The sequence below is a fragment of the Nannospalax galili genome, unplaced genomic scaffold (genome assembly GCF_000622305.1).
Source record: "Nannospalax galili isolate Female #2095 unplaced genomic scaffold, S.galili_v1.0 scaffold296, whole genome shotgun sequence".
Classification (NCBI taxonomy): Eukaryota; Metazoa; Chordata; class Mammalia; order Rodentia; family Spalacidae; genus Nannospalax; species Nannospalax galili.
This window is the reverse complement of record NW_008340113.1, coordinates 1,229,071-1,248,744: the sequence shown is the minus strand read 5'-3', so window position 1 is coordinate 1,248,744 and position 19,674 is coordinate 1,229,071.

Sequence of the window (19,674 nt, the reverse complement as noted above, 5' to 3'; positions counted from 1 at the left end):
AGTTTATAATGAGTTTTTAACGTTTAAAAAAGATCTCCACTTCGTTGTTAAAATACAGTTTCATAATGAAATGGAGATCTTTTTAAAGATTAAAACCTCATTTAATTTTATGTCTTATAGGGTTTATACTGGGTACAATATTGTATAACTGTAATAATTCAACTGTAAACCTAAAAATTATAGCCAATTTTGAAAGAGATGCATCTTAGCTCAGAAAATTGTTATTGAATATATCAATGCTGATGTAATGAAATGCTCCTTCTAAGTATGTGATTGTTTTTTGTTTTTTAAGTACCAGACTGGTGTAACTAACCTTGTTGGATGTTTAATAGCCAAACTTTAAGGTCTATATTAATCTGGTCAGAATGACTTAAAGGGACAAATTTTTGTTCCTTGCCCTCCAAGATCAAACAAGTTCCAGGGGCTGTGAGCATCTCTGGAAATGTCCTGTAACATGGTGAGTCACCTGTCCTCTTGTTCAGGGAGGCCATGCAGACCCCAGAAGACAGGCTTGAACCAGTATCCAGTATGCAAAGAGGAGGGTCAGCACAAAGGAAATATTTCCTCCATGCTTCCAAGCGAAGCTCAGGTCAAGCAGGACCTCTTGACTTATCGTCATGTAGATGGAACTGGTAAAAGAAAAAGCTGAGTAGCCAGGGGCTTCCCTCAAGCCCATGTGACCCCTGAATACCAAATCCTCATATGACCTTAAGAGTAAAAATAAATTGGTTTATTTGGGTCAACAGTATGGTCTTAAGCACCCAAAAGGAAAGTATAACCAAAAATTAGTCATCAGTATGTATTTTAAGAGTTCAAGGGATTACACAACCCTGACATTAGACTAAAGTTCTTATGTTATTTAGACAATTATCTCTCATTGATGATTTCGTTCCTAAGTAAGACAGTGCTACTCAGTTGTAAGACTTCAAATCTTGGTCTACAATACTATAGTGCCCACCTACAGCTAAGGGAGACAACCCACTATTGTTCTAGCCTAAAAAATGATGGCTAAATTTGTTTTCTCTCCCTATCTGGAAGCCTTTGAGAAGTAACTGACACTGATTCTAGCCACTCCAACAGCCGTCAAAATGCCTGAAAACCAATCCCCAGTCCATCACTCTCAAGTTCAGCCTTGGTAGAAGGAAAAAAAAAAATCTATTACCTTGGTGGTAACCATTTTGCTCCTTGCCTCTTCAAATGTTTTCAGGAAAAAAAACAAATCCAAAAACTAACTCATACTAATTTTAATCAGTTGTTATGTTCCTTTCCTCCACATGTATACGAGCACCTGTCAACCATCGAGATGCATCAACCCTGTTGAGATGCAGGAAGATCTGTCTGATCGAACCCTAACCCAGCCGCCCCACACATTGACCCTGTCCAGCAGGAAGTAGCAAGATGACACAGTACCCCCTATCCTATAACACAAAAGACTGGAATGTTAGGGCTCAGATACACAGCAGCCACGAGCCCTCACCAAGAGGGCTTCACAGTTCCACAAGCCCCTTAGAAAGGCACCTTGGTCTTTGAAGTCAAAAGCACACTTTTCTCCACTGTTTGGCCAACACAGCAGGCTTCCCCTTTGATCTCTAAAGAAGGGATATTTTAATAGTCCTGCTCTACCTTTCCCCCTACAACTTTTAAAAATATCTTCCCATCTTCTGTACCCCCCCCAGAAGCCTCCCCCTATAAAAGACCCCAGCTCATAGCCCAGGGCAGACATTTTCCTTACCAGGAAAGGAATCTGTCCCATCTGTTCCTTTGCTAATAGATTCTATTCCACTGGAGTTTTATCTGTGTCCTGGTGCTTTCTTCAGATCAACTGGATTCATCCATTGGCTAATTCATACATCACTTTCTGTGTTTTCTTCTAACAGTTTCAGTGTTTCAGGATTCACAGTGAGAAGGAAAGGGGAAGAAAGTTTGAGAGAAGGGATAGTAGGAGGTAAGAGTTATCAAGGGGGAGAGTGGGGGGTACTTTAACTGGGAAGGAAGGCTGAAGAGCTATACAGGAAGAGAGAGATAATTAATGCTCAGGTGGTATGAAAATTCCAAAGAGAGATATAGTATTTAATAGACTACTGAAAAATACACATATATAAATGTGAGCACGTGTATATAGCAGAAGGCTATAATAATACAGATCAGAGTTCTAAGGAGGGGAAACTTCCCTTTGAGCTGTTGGTCAGAATAGTTCAAGAGACTTCCAACAGAATACAGGCTCATGCCACAGCCTCTATTGTCTCTTAGAAATGAAGAGACAACAATCTTTGGACACAGGACTTGGAGCAATTGAGCTGGAACTTACCTGGTAGCCTCATCCCAGAAAATTGGCTCTTATATTATCAGAAGATACTATGCAAACTGCCATATGAAAAAAGCAAAACAATCAATGGTTCTATCCAGCTATAAACTCTATGAACCACACAATGATTGACCCAGTAAATTATCTATATTGGTATAGTAGTGACTTTTATCTTGTAGGTAATCAACAGCTATCTAACTGGACTTAAGGCTCTCAATGGGAAAGAATTTAGGTATGACACTATAAACATATCCAAGCACATGACTAGAGAGGTCATAGAACCTAGAGAAGAGCCTAGTTCTATCACATTCCTAGGTCAAAGCAATTTTTAAAGCATTCTAAATGCATACTCTTAAATTTACTGACAAGTGCGCCTCTCACCACTCATTAAAGAAGCTTCCTTTTGAAGGGATGGAGATTATTACCAAGCTCCTCAAGAGGTCAAAACACAGAAAATGAATGATTCTGGAGTGCCCAGACAAAAATGATGCATAAATAATTCAACCTGTATACCTAAGGCTCAGTGAACGTTGTAGAAGAGGGAGCAGAAAGAATGTAAGAACCAGAAGACAAGACACCTACTGTTAGTAATGCATTCTAGACATGATATGGAAGCCATACCCATGAAATATCCACAGTATTCCAGTCTAACATGATCTGTATAACACCAAAACCAGTTAGCATGCCAAAGTGGATGGGGGAAAATTTCATGGCATTCCCCCACAAGATGAAGAACTACAAGCAATTAATAGATGCTGAGGGAGTTACAATTAATTATTCCCTCCAGGGACTAGCTCCCTGAGAGGTTATCTAATCTCAAATGGGCAGTGCTAAACACAGGTAACTCATGAGCCATGAGCATCATTAAAGGACTCACTGCCATATATATGAGTGTGTGTGTTATGTGTGTAAAACAATAATTAAAGAAGTAGACAAGAAATTGAGAGGTAGTGGGGGGCTATGTTAAGAGTGGGAGGGGTACTGGCAGGGTTGGGAGATAATGCAAATACAATACCCATGTATGAAACTCTAAAAAAAAAGATTATTCACCATAAGCAAGTTAACTTCGTCCCAGAGATGTAGGAATGTTTCAACATTCAAAAATCAATACACATTATCTTTTCCGAGCACATAAAGAGATCCAAGCACAGAAATCACATGATCATCTAATTAGATGCAAAAGGGCCTCTGGGAAAATCTAAAAATCTTCATGATAAAAGTCCTGAAGAATCTGGGGATACACCTGTCTCAAAAATAAGGTGCATGCATGAGATTAAAACAATAGTTTTAAAAATCTCTATAATAAAAACAAGGTCAAGTTTCAAATATTTTTTCTCCTGAATTCAATGAGACTTTCAAAGAAAAATTAACACCAATGCTTATTAAACTATTACAAAAAGATGAAAGGCTTAGGAATGCCACCAAGCTCTTGCAACAAAACCAATATTAACTTAATAGCAAAGTGGGATAACTGAACAAAGAGATAACTATGGTCCTACCTCCCTGATGAACAAATATGCAAAAATCTCAGTAAGATACAGTTCAAGAAAACATCAAAAAATTCCTTCATTATAACCAAGTTGTCTTCATTCCAGAGATGCAGGGATGGTTCAATATGTTCGAATATATAACTGTAGTTAAGGACAGAAACAACATGATTGCCTCAATAGGGGCTGAAAAGGGTTTGGAGAAATCCACCTCTGACATGGTATAAGCCCTGAAGAAACTACAAATAGAAGCAATAGAGCACAATAAAGTTTATATTTGAAAAAGAAAAGATTCCATTTTACTAAATGGAGAAAAATCTGAAAACAATCCTACTAAAATCAAGCGGGCAAAGTTACCTGCTTTCTCCATTCTTCAATATAATGTTTGCAGTCTTAACTAGAATAAGATGAAAGATGGAAAATAGGCTTGGGGGTTGGCTCTTTGGTACAGTACATGCTGCGTAAGTATGAACTTGAATTGAGATCCCACAACCCACATAAAAAAGTTAGTGCACATTATAACACCAGTGCTAGGAGCAGGCAGAAACAAACTCATCCCTGGAGTTCATTGCCATACATCTTAGACTAATTACTTAGCTGAATAGTTCCAGGCTCACTAAGAGATTCTGTTTTGAAAAAATAAGATTCAGAGTAACTGAGGAATACACCTGATGTCAACCTCTGGCCTCTACACATATGTGCCTACATGTGCATGTGTGACATTCCCTTTCCACACACATATGAACACACCAACACAAGATTTAAAAAAAGGGGGGCTATAAAGGAAAGGGATAAATCTAATTATCTTTGTATATAACATGGTCCTTGAAATAAAAGGCTCTAAAAACTACCATAAAACTCTAAACTTTTCAACAAGGTGGTGGGATACAAAATTAACATATAAAATCAATAGCTTTAACTATATACCAAATATAAATGTGCTCTGAAAAAAATCAGATTAACAACCCTATTCATAATTGCCTTATAAACACCTTGCAATAATCTTAACCAAGGAAATAAAGACATATAAAATGGAAATTTTAAAATACTGAAGAAAGAAATTGAGGATATTTCCATCTTCTAAGATGGAAAGACATCCAATAACCATGAATTGGCAAGATTAATATTGTAAAACAAGGCACCCACATGGCAGCTAACAACTGTCCATAATTCCAGTTCCAGGGGATCCAACAGTCTCTTTTGTCCTCCATGGTCATTGCATGACATGGGTGCACTTACCTACATGCAGGCAATACACACATGCACATAAAAATAATAAATAAAATATTTTTTAAAAGGCAATACTATCAAAGCAGCCTTCAGATTTAATACAATCCTCATAAAATTCCATGTCATCCTTCAAATAAATTGAAAATACAATCTTAAAATTTGTGTAGAAGCACAAAAGACTCTGGTCAGCAGAATATTTTTTGAGCAAAAAACAACAATTGTTAATATCACTATATATCATTTTAAGTTATATTACAGAACTTAGTAATAAAACCAGGATAGTAATTGACCCAAAGATCAATGGAATAAAATAGAGCTCCCGCATATAGACTCACATAACCATAGTCATGTGATTTTTGACAAAGATGTTATACACATACATTGTAGAAAATGGCACTGTTCAAACGGGGGATACATATGTAGAATAAAACAATATCTCTTATTTCTCACTATCTGAAAATCAACTACAAATGGATCAAAGACTTTACTGTGATATGCAAAACTCTAGAAAATGTTATAGGGGAAAATAAGAAAAAACATTTCAATGTATACATATGGATTTTCTGAATAAGACTCCATTTACTCAAGAAACAATGTCAGCAATTGACAGATGACATTTCATGAAATCAAAAAGCTTCTTCAGGGGCTGGAGAGATGACTCACTGGTTAAGGACACTGGTTGATCTTGCCAGGTTGGGTTCCTAACACCCACAAGGTGGCTAACAACTGCTTGTAACTCCAATTCCAAGGGATCCATCAAACTCCTTCTTCTGGCCTCCAAAAATATTGCACACATGGTACAATTACATACATGTAGGCAAAATACTCACACATATAAAATAAAAATAAAATTTCTTTTTAAAAAAGCTTTTGCATAGAAAATGGTGATGTAAAGAACCTACAAATGGGAGAAAATCTTTGCTAGCTATACATTTGGCAGAGGAGTAATATCTAAAATATACAAAGAAAGGAGAGATTATTGGGAAATGATGGGGGATCTGCTCAATGCACATTACATACTTGAATGAACATGCCCTTATGTAACCCAGTATAATAAAAGAAAGGAACCTGAGTACCAAAAAATTAAATGGAGAAGTAAAAACCTTTCTTAGTATACTACACATATTTGATGCCATCAAGACATCATATATATTTAGCCAATATATTTTAGCCAATATGTTTTTGTTCAGAGTATGTACTGTGTAATGACATGCAATCAAAAGCTAGGGGTCATCTAAAGAATACAAAGTTTGGGACTGAAGACCAGGCATTAAGAGTACTGACTGTTCTTGCAGAGAACCTGAGCTCAATTCCCAGCATCCAATGGCAGCTGATAACTGTCTGTAATTCCAGTTCCAGGGGATCTTGCATCCTCTTCTGACCTCCGTGGGTACTGCATGACACTGCTGCACTTAAAGTACATGCAGGCAATACACTTATACATGCAAAAATAAATAAATAAATAATAAAAATTTTAAAAAGAATACAAAGTTTATAGAACTCTTCAAGAACTGTATTAAAGAAATACCCATTTTTGAGTAGCCTTTTGATCATATTTATTTTTAATTGTTTCAAACAATAATTTCAATTGAGATAGTTTTAGGTAGCTTCAACTAGAGTTTATGCATTAATGCAAATGTTTATGTGCAAAGAGCAAGAAGTTGAATCGATACATCAGTAACACACTGAGAGACTTTCAATGGAGTTAAGTTAGAGTATCTATTAGATGTTCTTTCTCCATATCTTATCTCAGTAGATAATTATTGAAAGATTTCAAGGAAATGTAACTATTAGCTCTCCTTCCTTTAGACAGTGAGAGGGATGGAATTATTCCCAAAGTGGTGAAGAATAATTCTCTGAAGTAGCTTTGTAATATTAGACACATATCTCCAAGATTCTGCATTACCAGCACATGAGAGCTCTTTATTTTTAGTTAAAAACTAGAATTCATTCAAAAACATGTGTTAAATGCTTTCTCAATGCCAATCACAACTGGAAAAAAAAAATCTAAACCAGTAAAGATACTTTGCAGTTAATATATGTGTATATGTAAACACAAACATCCTAAAAATAATGAAATGGGATATTCAAATGGAGAGAGTGGGTTGGCAGTGCTAATTTTATCAGGTGGTCTGAGAAATACACTTCATGGAATTGATTTGAGCTGAAGATTTGCAAAAAAATCCCAGGGAATCTTTAATGGCTCTTGGGTATTTCTCATTGTTGTGCTGGTTTTCTTTGCAATGAGACAGGTAACTCCAACTCTTTTTGTAGTTGATAAGTTTAGATGGAGTACTAGAATGATAATTTTTGAATGACAATACAGTCAATGAGCAATGAAAAATTCAGTCATTTTCTGCTTATCCATTAGATCTTCATAGTTGTAAAGACTATCCATTACACTGATTAGGAGAAAGAAATGATTTATCATCTACATAGGAACATGCTGATATATGGGAAAAATATTGGATGAGCCATTTTTTATGAGGTTCAGTCTGATAAGGTTTGAATATTTGTGGACTTTTGAACAGGTCAGATATTCCATTTTTTTAGGCAAAGTTTGAAGTCCTGAATGCTTTATTAATGCTATTTCCATTTCACTCATACATTCTTTCAAAAAAGCTTTAGTTAGTGGGCTGTGGTGGTGCACAACCTAAATTCCAGAATTCTGGAGGCAGTGGCTGGTAGATTTCTGCAAGATCAAGGTGAGCCTGGTCTACATAGTAAGTTCTTGGTCAGCTGGGGCTAAAGTGTGACCCTGACTGAAAAAACAAAACAAACAACAGAGTAAACCACCACCACAACACCACCACCAAGACAATGACAACTTACACACCAAAAAAAAACAAAAACAAATAAAAAACCAAAAATAAATTTTTGGTTAATTACTGTTGCCAGACATGATATTAAATGTTGGTGACCTAAACATAAATGTCTAAAATTTATTAAATTGATGATTTGGGAAAATAGATATAAATTATTGAAATATATGCAAACTATACATGAAAAGTATTGCAGTAGAGACATGGACACAGAGACCCAGAAAATAAAGGGAAACTAGTGCTATCTGAATGAGACTTTCCTACCTGCTCTGTTAGAGATTAGGGAAAGGCCTTGTTAATGAGTGGCACGTGATATGCAGAAGCTCAAATTTGTGGCAAAGACTGAAATGAGCAATCAATGCCACAATCTATGAAACTGTAATCTAGGTTCATGTGAATGGAGGCTTGAGTAAGAAAGACTAGGAAGAGGCTGGAGAAATGGTCCAGTGGATAAGAGCACCAATTGCTCTTGTAGAGCACCAAGGTTTGGTTCCCAGCACAAATCTAATGCCCTCTTCTGGTATTCATGGGCATTGTATGCAGGTGCTTACATACATGCATGTATGCACTTACAAGCAAAACCCTTATACACACACACAAAATAAATAACTTATAAAAGAAAGAATGAAAGATCAGCAAGTGAAGCTGTGGGCAGTCTGGGTCAAAGCCTAACGTGCTAGGGAGGAAGATTACACTTTGTTCTGTAAGCCACAGGGAACCATTGGACTGACTGTTTTCTGCATGAAGAGGAATGGGATAGGAAATTGAGGTCACATGCTACAAAAGACAAGGCCATTTCTTTCAGTGAGGCATTGACAGTGGTAACAGAAGGGAGCAGTTTGGATAGAGAGCTATGTAGAAGCTGAATGAATTTGCTTGGAGACTGGATTTGGCGTTATGGTTAAGGATTACCAAAAAATTTAAGTCCACTTAGATAAATGATCATTTAATTCAAAGGAACTAAAAGTTTTGCTTATATGAGCTTATATGAACTTTGCTTATATGAACAATGGTGACAGCATGCACAAGACCCATGTAAACTCAGACAAAAACACCCTGCACAGAACTGGGAAGATAGGTAGGAGGCCCCAACCTTAGCAAAGGAACTATTGGCAGCTGATCACTGCTGGGTGCTGAAGAGTTGATATTTAAGGGAGTGATTCTGGATAGGCTGACTATACTCCAGTGGATGAACTCACACCAAGGGACATCTGGGTATACAAACTTCCTCAACAGCTCTTAACATATATGACAGAATGCATGAAACCCAGTGGAAGGGTATCTCAGTTATCTTCTGTTGCTGTGATAGAAAGATAGAAATGCTGACCAAAGCAACTTATAGAAGAAAGTTTATTTAAGCTTATGGTACCAAAGAGGCAAGAGTTCATCGTGGCAGGGAGCCATGGCAGCAGAGGTGGTTGGAGTACAGAAGCAGAGGATCACATAATTAAGCAGGCACAGGAAACAGAGAGCAATTGGAGATTCCTAAGAACTCTCTAAGCCTCCTCCAGAGACATGCTACCTCCAGCATGGCCACACCTTCTAAGAACTCCCAGAACAGTGCCATCAACTGGGGACAGAATGTTTGAATATTTGGAGCCTATGTGGGACATTCTTATTCAAACCACCACAGTGGGGCTATGGGGGGGAAGGAAGGGGGTCTAAATATGATTAAGATGTACTTATGAAATGCACAAAATTCAATAAAAAATGCATTGAGAAAAAAAAGTTTTTGAAGCCTGCTACCTGTGTTCTAGTGTCCTTGGAAAATCTCTAGGATTCTAAACGTGGACCTGTCTCTGACTGACTTTTTCTCTACATAGATCTTCTATGTCAAATATGTTAATGTATTTAAATATGTCTGATATGTAGCCACAGTTTGCTTTTCTTCACAGAAGTGTTTCCTAATGATCAGTTCACTCCACTTTTAGTTATATGAATTACTTTTATAACATCCATTCTGACATCTCAGTGGATAAGAAATATAATCATAGGGCAGCTGGAGTTAATCATGGATATTTTTTACATTTACATGTATAACCTAAATTTATTCTTATAATATTTTAATTTTTATTGAATTTTCATGTATTTCACACAGAAAATCATCTTTACACCCTAATCCCCTTTGGCATCCTTCCATCACCCCCCACTGAAATTCATACATTCTGTCATTTGTGTTAAGGCCTAGCATGTAAAGTTAGCGCCCCCCAGATATGTCTCAGTGGAAGTTCATCCACTGGGATCTAGTCAGCCTCTTTAAACTCCTTCCCTTTAAGAAGATCAGCTCTTCCTCACCCAGTAGTAATCAGCTGCTAATAATTCTTTGACTAAGATTGGGGCCTACTGTTTGTTTCCACAATTCTGTGCTGGATATTTGTCAGTTTAAGTTTGTGTGGGTCTTGTGCATGCTGACACCATTGATGTAGGTTTATATGAGAAGGGTCCTAGGTGCCTGTAGGACTAGTTCCATATGAGTATAATCATGGATTTTAAGAGGACATTGCTTAGTTTCTCAATTATGTTCTAACTGATTCTTTGTGTTGATAAAATGAAAGCTTCCTTAAAAGAATTATAAAGTTCATGATGTCCTACTCCAATGTTTACTTATTTAGTAGGATAATGTTAATTTAATGAACCTGGTTATTTTTATACATGGTTCCACCCACAAAGGAAGGGTGCCAATGCTTCTACAGTATGGATTTTGTCATATAAATAGTACACAGCAATTCCATAGCACAAATTTCTTTGTTCCTAATGTACAGCCCTCTAATTGGAAGTATCTGTTGCTATAATAAAAACATCAAATCAGCTATAGTATGTGTACAGATATTCTCTTTTTATTCATATATGTGCATCTATTACAAATGTAGCAAAGATAGGATATAAAAATAAGTCAACACAGCCAAACCTGTTAAATATAATTCAACAAATTGTATGAAATTTTCAGTTTGCTGCATTTTCCTCAAAATGATAATGGGTAAGGCATAGTCACTAGTTAAGTTTTATAGAGAATGACTTGTTAAAAAAATACATGTGCCTTTAAAAGAAAACAAACTGGGGTTGGGGATTTATCTCAGTGGCAGAGCACTTGCCTAGCAAGCGCAAGGCCCTGGGTTCAGTCCTCAGCTCCGAAAAAAAAAAAAAAAAAGACAAAAGAAAGCAAATTAAATGACATGGTTTTTTTCTTACCTGTGGATTTGAGTGTTTATGATATGAGTGATATTACATTTACACAGATGTTATTGCTGATTACTTGCACCAAATGAAGCTCACTTATCAACAATTATTGCTGTAACTAATATGAATATTTAAAAGAGAAAACAAGATTGAAAATGTTGCATGAACTTTTCTTTGGAGAAATGAACAAATGTCTGCTCAAATCAGGTAGGGGATTAACAACAGGTCAAAGTAATGAGTGCACCAAAGTCCATCCTGGGAAACCAATGCGTTTATTGTGCTTAATTACAGAGCATGAGTTAGGGGTTATTTACAGGAGCTTGGATGACCCCCAAAGCAGTCACATCACCAAAAAGTTTCATTCCAGTTTGGATGACAGTTTTCCCATAGCTGCATAGATAGATCTCGCATTGTTAACTTTCACACTCTATATCCTCAATTGTGTCCTCAGTCCCTGGGCTCATGTGCTACTCCGGCAAAATCACATAAAGCTGACGGAGTAGCACAGAATGGAGTGGCTAGGATCTTAGGTATTCTTAGCTCACTTTCTCCTTTATATGCAGTTCAGTATCTATGCACAGGAAATGATGCCACCCACTTTTAGGATGGGCCTTGCCACCTCAATTAATATAATGAAGCTAATAGCGCACAAAACTGGTCAGATACTAATCAAATTACAATGATCCCCCACAGGTGTGAATAGAGTTTTATCTTGGTTTCACTAAATTTTCTTCTTTCTGCTCTCTAGGAGGCTGGCCGTCAGTCACCAGGACTTCTGGTCCTGACGCTGGTTAACAAAACTGACATAACACAGATACGAGTTTTTCACAGTGTATGACTTCTGGGAGGAAGAGACTTACAAATAAACGGCTTCTCACAACCCACCCGCCATTCAGGTCCTGCCTGTAGTCTCCGCCAGCTGTCGCTGATGTGCCCATGCGGCCTTCTCACCCCACGGTCTGAGTGCCTCATCTCGCCCTGCAGAGCCCACGGGAAGTACAGGATACTCCAACGCAGTTGTTCCCAGGGGACCTTGTGCTTCGATTCCAGTTCCAATATGGCCAGAGGCTTCACCCCTTTTCCCAGGGTGTCCTGCCTCGCCCTCTCTTTTCAGAGGAATGAATTATTTTCAGCTACAATCAGATCCAGCCAAATAGACTACACTAGCCATCACATGTAGATACTCACAGCTTCTCTGATTAAGATGGTAATGGTTGTTGTGCTTGGAGGACACGGTTCTTTTCTTTAGTAATGGACAATGAACCGCTGTTTTCTGCCTTTAGTCCCTCTTTTCTTTGGTTTGCTCTTGGCATTATAGATAATGTATATTTTGAAATATACAGAAGTGCCACAAAGGTCTTTAGCATGTAGTAATTAGTAAAGAAGATAATTATCATATCATATGGCTAGTGACAACTGTACTGGATAGAGAAATGCCTTAGGCATCTGGAGCTCCAGTCTGAAACAAGGATCCTGTTGTACTATATACCACCTTAGAACAGCCCCATGTGATGTTTGAGTCCTAAGTCCCCAGTCCCAAGTCCAAGATCAAGAGCCATAGTCAGTGCCAAGCCCAGTTTCCAACTTAGATCTAGAACAGTCTTCAAAAAACAGAGAAGATAGAAATGAGAGAAAGCCCATTGCAGAGAAATTCCCAGTGGTGATACATTTTTCTAGAAACTGGAAACGGATTGTAAGAGATGCCAAAGAGAACAGAGCAATCAGGTTTACTCCTGGATAGTGCCTGGTGTTGCAGTTACTGGTTTGCTCTCAGGAGAGGACTAGAAATTAAGTTCAGTAGCCTAAACACCAGTCTAACACATGAAAAAAAAAAAAAAACTTCAAAGCAATACAACTTAGTCCCTTCATAATCTTGCAAATATTGTGGCTAAAAGAAGAAAAAGAACCTAAAAAGCAAAAGACAAACTTGCAAATAAAAACTGAAAAAATATCAAATTTTTATTAAACAAGTTCCAAAGTAAACATAGAACATGAAACCCAGAAGCAAAAACAAAATAAACCTGTCTTCATCCCAAACTACCAGTCCTAGAATAATGAATACAGATGGGAAAAATCTACATGAATTCCTGATACAGAATTCAAAACAAAAAATTATATGTTCAAAGAACCTAATTAGAACAAAAACTAATAGCTGAATGAAATAAGGAAATCAATGCAGGATATGAAAATGGAATTAGAAATACTGAAGAAAAAAGCTGGAATGTTAATATGGAAGATTCAATAAATTAAATAGAAAGTTATGGAAAACCCAAATAGAATGAAACATGGGGAGGGAAGAATGTCGGGGGTTGAAGATATGGTAATATATTAGCATATTTGGTTCAGGGCATTGATTAAATTTTAGAAAGTTAAATGAATGGAAAATGCAAGATTACTGGAATACCACGAAAAGACCAAATCTGTACATTATGGGCATAGAGGGAGAAGACATAAAGGCATAGAAAATAGTTCATTTTTTCTATAATTTATTCTTTGACAATTTCATATATGTATATAATGTATTTTGATATTTATTTCCCAAGCTTCCCAAACCCCTCCTTCTTTCCCAAAAATATGCCTCATGTTTTCATATCTTAATTTTTATGGCTCATTTAGTTTAAGACTTATTCTAACTTCGTTTATGTTACTGAGATAAAACATCCTGACCAAATGGCCAAATGTAAAGTGGGGGAAAGGGTTTATTTGTCTTACCATTCCAGATTACCATCCAGCACTGAGAGGAAGTCACAGTAGCAGGAGTCTGAAGCAGCTGGTCACACCACATGCATAGTCAATAACTGAGAGAAACTAATATACCCATGTAACCTGTTTGCTTGCTCTCAGCTTGCTTCTTCACCTCTTATACTGCTCAGGACACCCTGTGTATACAATGGTGCTGTCCACAGTGGGCCGAATGATCCTACACAGATTAGTAATCAAGACAATCTCCAATAGACATACCCCCAGGCCAATCCCTCTAGGTGATTTATTATTGAAACTCTCGTCCCAGCTGATTCTGGGCTGCATCATGTTGACAGAACTGGGCTGTTTCCCTGAACACACTGGATTTATCTACTGAAGTGTAGGCACCTTACCAATGGATACACCACTAAAAAGAAAAAAAGAAAAAAAAAAGCATATTTAGACTTTAGTCTGGCATCCAAAAAAGAGATAGAAGGAAGGCAAAGGAAAAGTTACAGTTTTTGAGTAGAACTCAGAAAAAGTGGGCAGGCTTAATAGTGAAGATCTGTAAGCAAGTTCATTGAATGAGGGGTTTTTGAGAGGCATTAGTACATCTCTTTAAGGTGACTTTTCTCTCATGTTCCTAACATGTCATTAGATGAATCAGCTTTCTTGAGGGTAGTCTCTCAGCCAGGTGATTAACATGCCCACCTGGATTGACTTTTCTTTTCTTTAATTCGTTCTTTTTTTGAAAATGGGGATTTTTGTTATTCTATATCTATCCCTCTGAAGAGGTAACCCTAAAATCTTTTAGGGCTTAGATAAGTACTCCCAAATACTTTTGAAATTTTTGGCCTTTGGAACAGCATATGTTGTTAAGAGGCCCAAAGACATGTTGACTTTTAGCCAAGAAACTGGCTACTTTTCTTTGGGGTCTTTTTCACCCTAACTGCCTAGCCAATTTCTATCACCTATTCTTATCACATCATCCTCTGAAGAGATTACCCAAATTGCCAATAGGGAATCAGGATGTAGTCCACTCTGGCTTCTTCCATGGTGAACACTGATGCAGTGTAAGGCAATTGGGGTACCCCTTCAGTGCATCTCTCTAAAAGACTCCCAAATTACATAATTCTTATTTGTAGGGAGAAAAGAATGTCTTTGACTGGTGAATAGGGGATGTGAAGGAGAAGTAAAGACAAGAATAATTAGTATTACAAGTTCTAGACAAGGAACCAGAAAAAGTCATATCAGGGAAAATTTCAATGTTCATATGAGAGCCCATTGGGATTTCTTGATGAGAGATTCCAAAAGCATCGCTCTGTTGGGTTCCTCCTCATTTTTCTTTTATCTGCCAAGGCTGGACTCGAGAGTGATGGGCTCAGGATTTGTTTTCAGACACTTTGATAGGTGTTGGAGTGGCTAGAATCAGTGAGATTCCTCTCAAAGTCTTCTAGATAGGGGGAGAAAACAAATTTAGCCATTATTTTTGAGCAATAGTGGGTTGTCTCCCTTAGTTATGGGTGGGCACTACTGTATTGCAGAACAATATTTGAAGTCTTACATCTGAGCAGCACTTTGTGCTTATAAACAAAATCATCAATGAGAAATAATTGTCTAAATAATATTTTATATGGATTTAAGTCTAATGTGTGGGAATTTTAATCCCTTGAACTCTTAAAGAAATATACTGACCACTTAAATCTTTGGTTATACTTTCCTTTTGGGTGTTTAAAACCATACAGTTGGCTCAAATAAGCCAATTTATTTTTACTCTTCAGGTCATTGGAGGATCTGCTCCTTAGAGGTCACATGGGCTTGGGAGGAGCCCTGCTCCTTTCTTTTACCAGTTCCATCTATGTGAAGATAAGTCAAAGGAACTGCTCCACCATGGCTGGATTCACTTGGAAACATGGAAGAAATGTTTCCTCTGAGTTGACCCTCCTCTTTGTAGACTGGACACTGGTCCAAGTCCATCTGGTGGGGTCTCCATGCCCTCCCTGAACAAGAGGACAGGTGACTCACCACAGTTACAGGACATTTTGAGAGATACTCCATATTCCCCTGGAACTTAGTCAGCCTTGGAGCACAAGGAGCAAAAATTGTCTTTTAAGTCCCTCTGATCAGATTAGTATAGGCCTCAAAGTATGGCTGTTAAACATTGGAGAAGGTTACTTTCACCTGTCTGGTACTTTTAATTACCATGTTCTATGTAGATAAAGCTTGGGCAAAAACCAAACATTCTCAGGTAAATCTTGATTAGACATATGTTTTGTTCCTTAAGTTAGTTGACTAAACTATGATCTTAGAAATTTAAGAATATCTGTATATTATTTTTTTTCCTTTATGTATCATAATAAACCTACACAGACCTTCATCTTTTGTTTGGGCTTTCTCATTTTTTTCTATTGTGAAAAATATCTCCATTCCCATATCATTTTAACACTTTTAAATTCTTATTTTCTTTTTAATGATTATGAGACATAATAACATTAACAAATAAATTTTACATCAGTTGTGAGATTTTCCTAGGGATGCTAAGTAATGCTTATCCCCTTTTAAGGTTCTAGTGTCAAACCAATGTTTGATTAATGTTTTCCTGAGGAACCAATGAATTTACTGAGCTTACTTACAGACGTGATTGAGGGGTTGCTGAGGGTATATGAGTGACGTGGGTGCATGCACAATGGAAAGCCTTTACCCAGCGTGGGTCAAGCTTTCTCTTCCTAGCCTTTCTCAGATTATATACTTTATTCCTCCCCAAAACCAGGATACCATGTGCGATTAGCACTAAATCATATACAGTTGGTTGGGAAGAGTGGCTGAATACTCTAGTGAGGGTCCACTGACCCTGTTTGCCCCTCCTTTAATGAAGGAGTACAACCATCAATAAGACCAATTGTGACATTTAGTAAACAGGCATAGCTGAGGTCGTGATGATGGTAGTTATTTCACACAGAAGAGGCTGCTGTACAGCATTATCTTATTAAAAGAACATGGAATTTAAAAGGATTCCATGCTAGTATCCACAAACGAGAGAGAACATACACTTTTAGTTTTTCTGAGTCTGTTACTTCATTTACTTTAACAGTTTCTAGATCCATCCATTTGTCTGCAAATTTCATTATTTCATCTTTTTTTAACTGCTGAATAGATCCCCATTGTGTAAATATACCACATTTTTGTTAACCACTAGCAGTTGAGGGGTACTTAGGTTGCTTCCATTTCTTATCTATTGCAGAAAGCAGCAACAAACATGGTTGTACAAGTGTCTCTGTGATAGGACGAGTCCTTTGGGTATATGCCAAGGAGTTCATTTTTAGTTTTTTAAGAGTTCTTCACACTGTTTTCCACAGGGGTTACATGAGTTTGCAACACCACCAGCAGTGAATGAATGTTCTCCTTTCTCCACATCCTCATCAGCATTTGGTATCATTTGTTCTCTTGTTCCTAGCCAGTCTCATTAGGGTAAGGTGAAACCTTAGGGTGGTTTTAATTTGCATTTCTATAATAATTAATGATGTGGAACACTTCTTTAAAAATTATTTATTTAATGATGACATGATTAGAAGAAGCATTTCATTACTACATTAACATATTCAATAACAATTAGCAGAGCAAAGATACATCTCTTTCAATATTGGCTATAAATTCTTAGGTTCACAGTTGAATTAATACAGCTCTACAATATTGAACTCAGTATAATCCCTATAAGACATAAAATTGAAAGAGGTTTTAACCTTTAAAAAAGATCTCCAGTTCATTTTAAAATATGCTGTTTCATACAGAGAAACTCATTTTTAATGCTACTTAATGCTCAGATGTTTGCACATGTGTCTCTAATCTCTATGTATCTGATTATTACTAGTCACAGTTGATTACTTTGTGAGATCCACCTGAGCATGGATATAAAATCATTGGGTAGATTTCAATGGTAATTTATTTCACCTCTACTAATTACTATGGAGCAAATTTTTATGCTTGTTCCTCAAATATAACTCACTTTTTTTTACTTGTTGATTTTTGTGTGTATTTCATACAGAACATCAAACAATCTTATTCCTCTAGATACCCACATCCCAAAAGACTACCCTTCTATAGTCTCCCCCCTCCCACTGGAGGCCATATACTCTGTAATCCCTGTTACTGTCCACTGTGTTGTCAGCACCCCCAGCCATTCTCCAGTGCTTGTCCATCCACTGAATCCAGTCAGCCTGTCTAGAGGTTCATTGTTTTAGGAAGATCAGCTTTTCCTTTTCTAGCAGCAATCAGTTGCCAATATTCTTTTAGATAAGATTGGGATCTGCTGTTCATTTTCCCAGTTCTATGCTGGGTTACTGTCTGGGAGTCTCTGGGCCACCCTGGCCAACAACTCAAAGGAAGATATCTCCTGTCTGGCATTGTTTCTTGTTATGTAGCTTTTAGCTATGCACATGGACTCTTAATTATGTTGATCCCTTTAATCTTTGGTTATGCTTTCCTTTTGGGTGTTTAAGACCATACAATTGCCCCAGATAAACCAATTTATTTTACTCTTAAGGTCATTTGAGGATCTGTTCCTCAGGGGTCACATGGGCTTGGGAGGAGCCCCTGGCTCATTTCCTTTACCAGTTCCATCTATGTGAGGACAAGTCAAAGGTCCAGCTTGACCATGGCTGGCTTCACTTGGAAGCATGGAGAAAATGGTTCCTTTGTGTTGACCGTCCTCTTTGTTGACTGGACACTGGTTCAAGTCCATTTGGTGGGGTCTCCATGGCCTCTTTGATCAAGAGGACAGGTGACATACTACAGTTAGAAGACATTTTGGAAGATGGTCATAGTCCCCTGGAGTTTAGTCAACCTAGGAGGATGAGCAAAAAACTGTCCTTTATGTCCCTCTGACCAAATTAGTATAGGCCTCAAAGTATGGCTGTTAGACATCCAAGGTTAGTTTCATCTGTCTGATACTTTTAATTAGCATGTTCTATGTAGATAAAGCTTGGGTAAAGACCAAAAATTCTTAGATAAACCTTTCCTAGATATGTATTATATTCCTTAAATTAATCGTATGTCTAATTTGTCAGTAGGTTGTTCGATTAATATAGCTTCCTCTGGTATTTTAAAAACAGAGGTACACATTATTTATCTCTCGCATTGTCTAATCCTTCCAGCATAGGTTCCCCCATTTAAACTGTCCCCATTTTTCCGATTTCTCCCTTAATAATACCCTTCTTCTATGGTCTCATCTCTCTTGAGCTCCTTCTTTCCCTTTATCCCAAAAGCCCCATTTTTTTTTTTTTTAGCAATATCTCCCTTATTAATGCCTGTTTCCTACTGTTCTTCTCTTTCAGATTCTTTTCCTTCATCTCCCTGGTTCCTTTTCATTATCCTGGTTCCTGTAGTTATGTCTGGATACATACTTTTAAGGATTTGGTGTTAGGATCCACATATAAGGGAGAACATACGTTGATTTTATTTTCTGAGTCTAGGTATATAGAAAGGCTACTGATTTTTGTAGACTGATTTTATAACCTACCACTGTACTGAATGTGTTGATCAGTTCTAGGAGTTCTCTGGTGGAGCTTTTAGGAGCTCTTAGGTATAGTATCATATTGTTTGCAAAAAGGGATCGTTTGCCCTTTTCTTTTTCAATTAGTACTCCCTTGATTTCTTTCTTTTGTCTTATCACTCTAGCAAGATTTTCAAGCACTATGTTGAAAAGGAGTGGACATAGTGCCATCCTTGGCTGGTTTCCAATTTTAGTGGGAATGCTTCCAGTTTTTCTCCATTTAGAATGATGATGACTGTGGGTTTGTTGTATATAGCTTTAATTATGTTGAGGTGGAGGTATATTCGAGTTCTCCACACTGCTTTCCATAGGGGTTGAACAAGTTTGCAATCCCACTGGCCATGGATGAACGTTCCCTGTTCTCTCTCCAACATTTGGTATCATTTGTTCTCTTGATCTTAGGCGGTCTGACTTGGGTAAGAT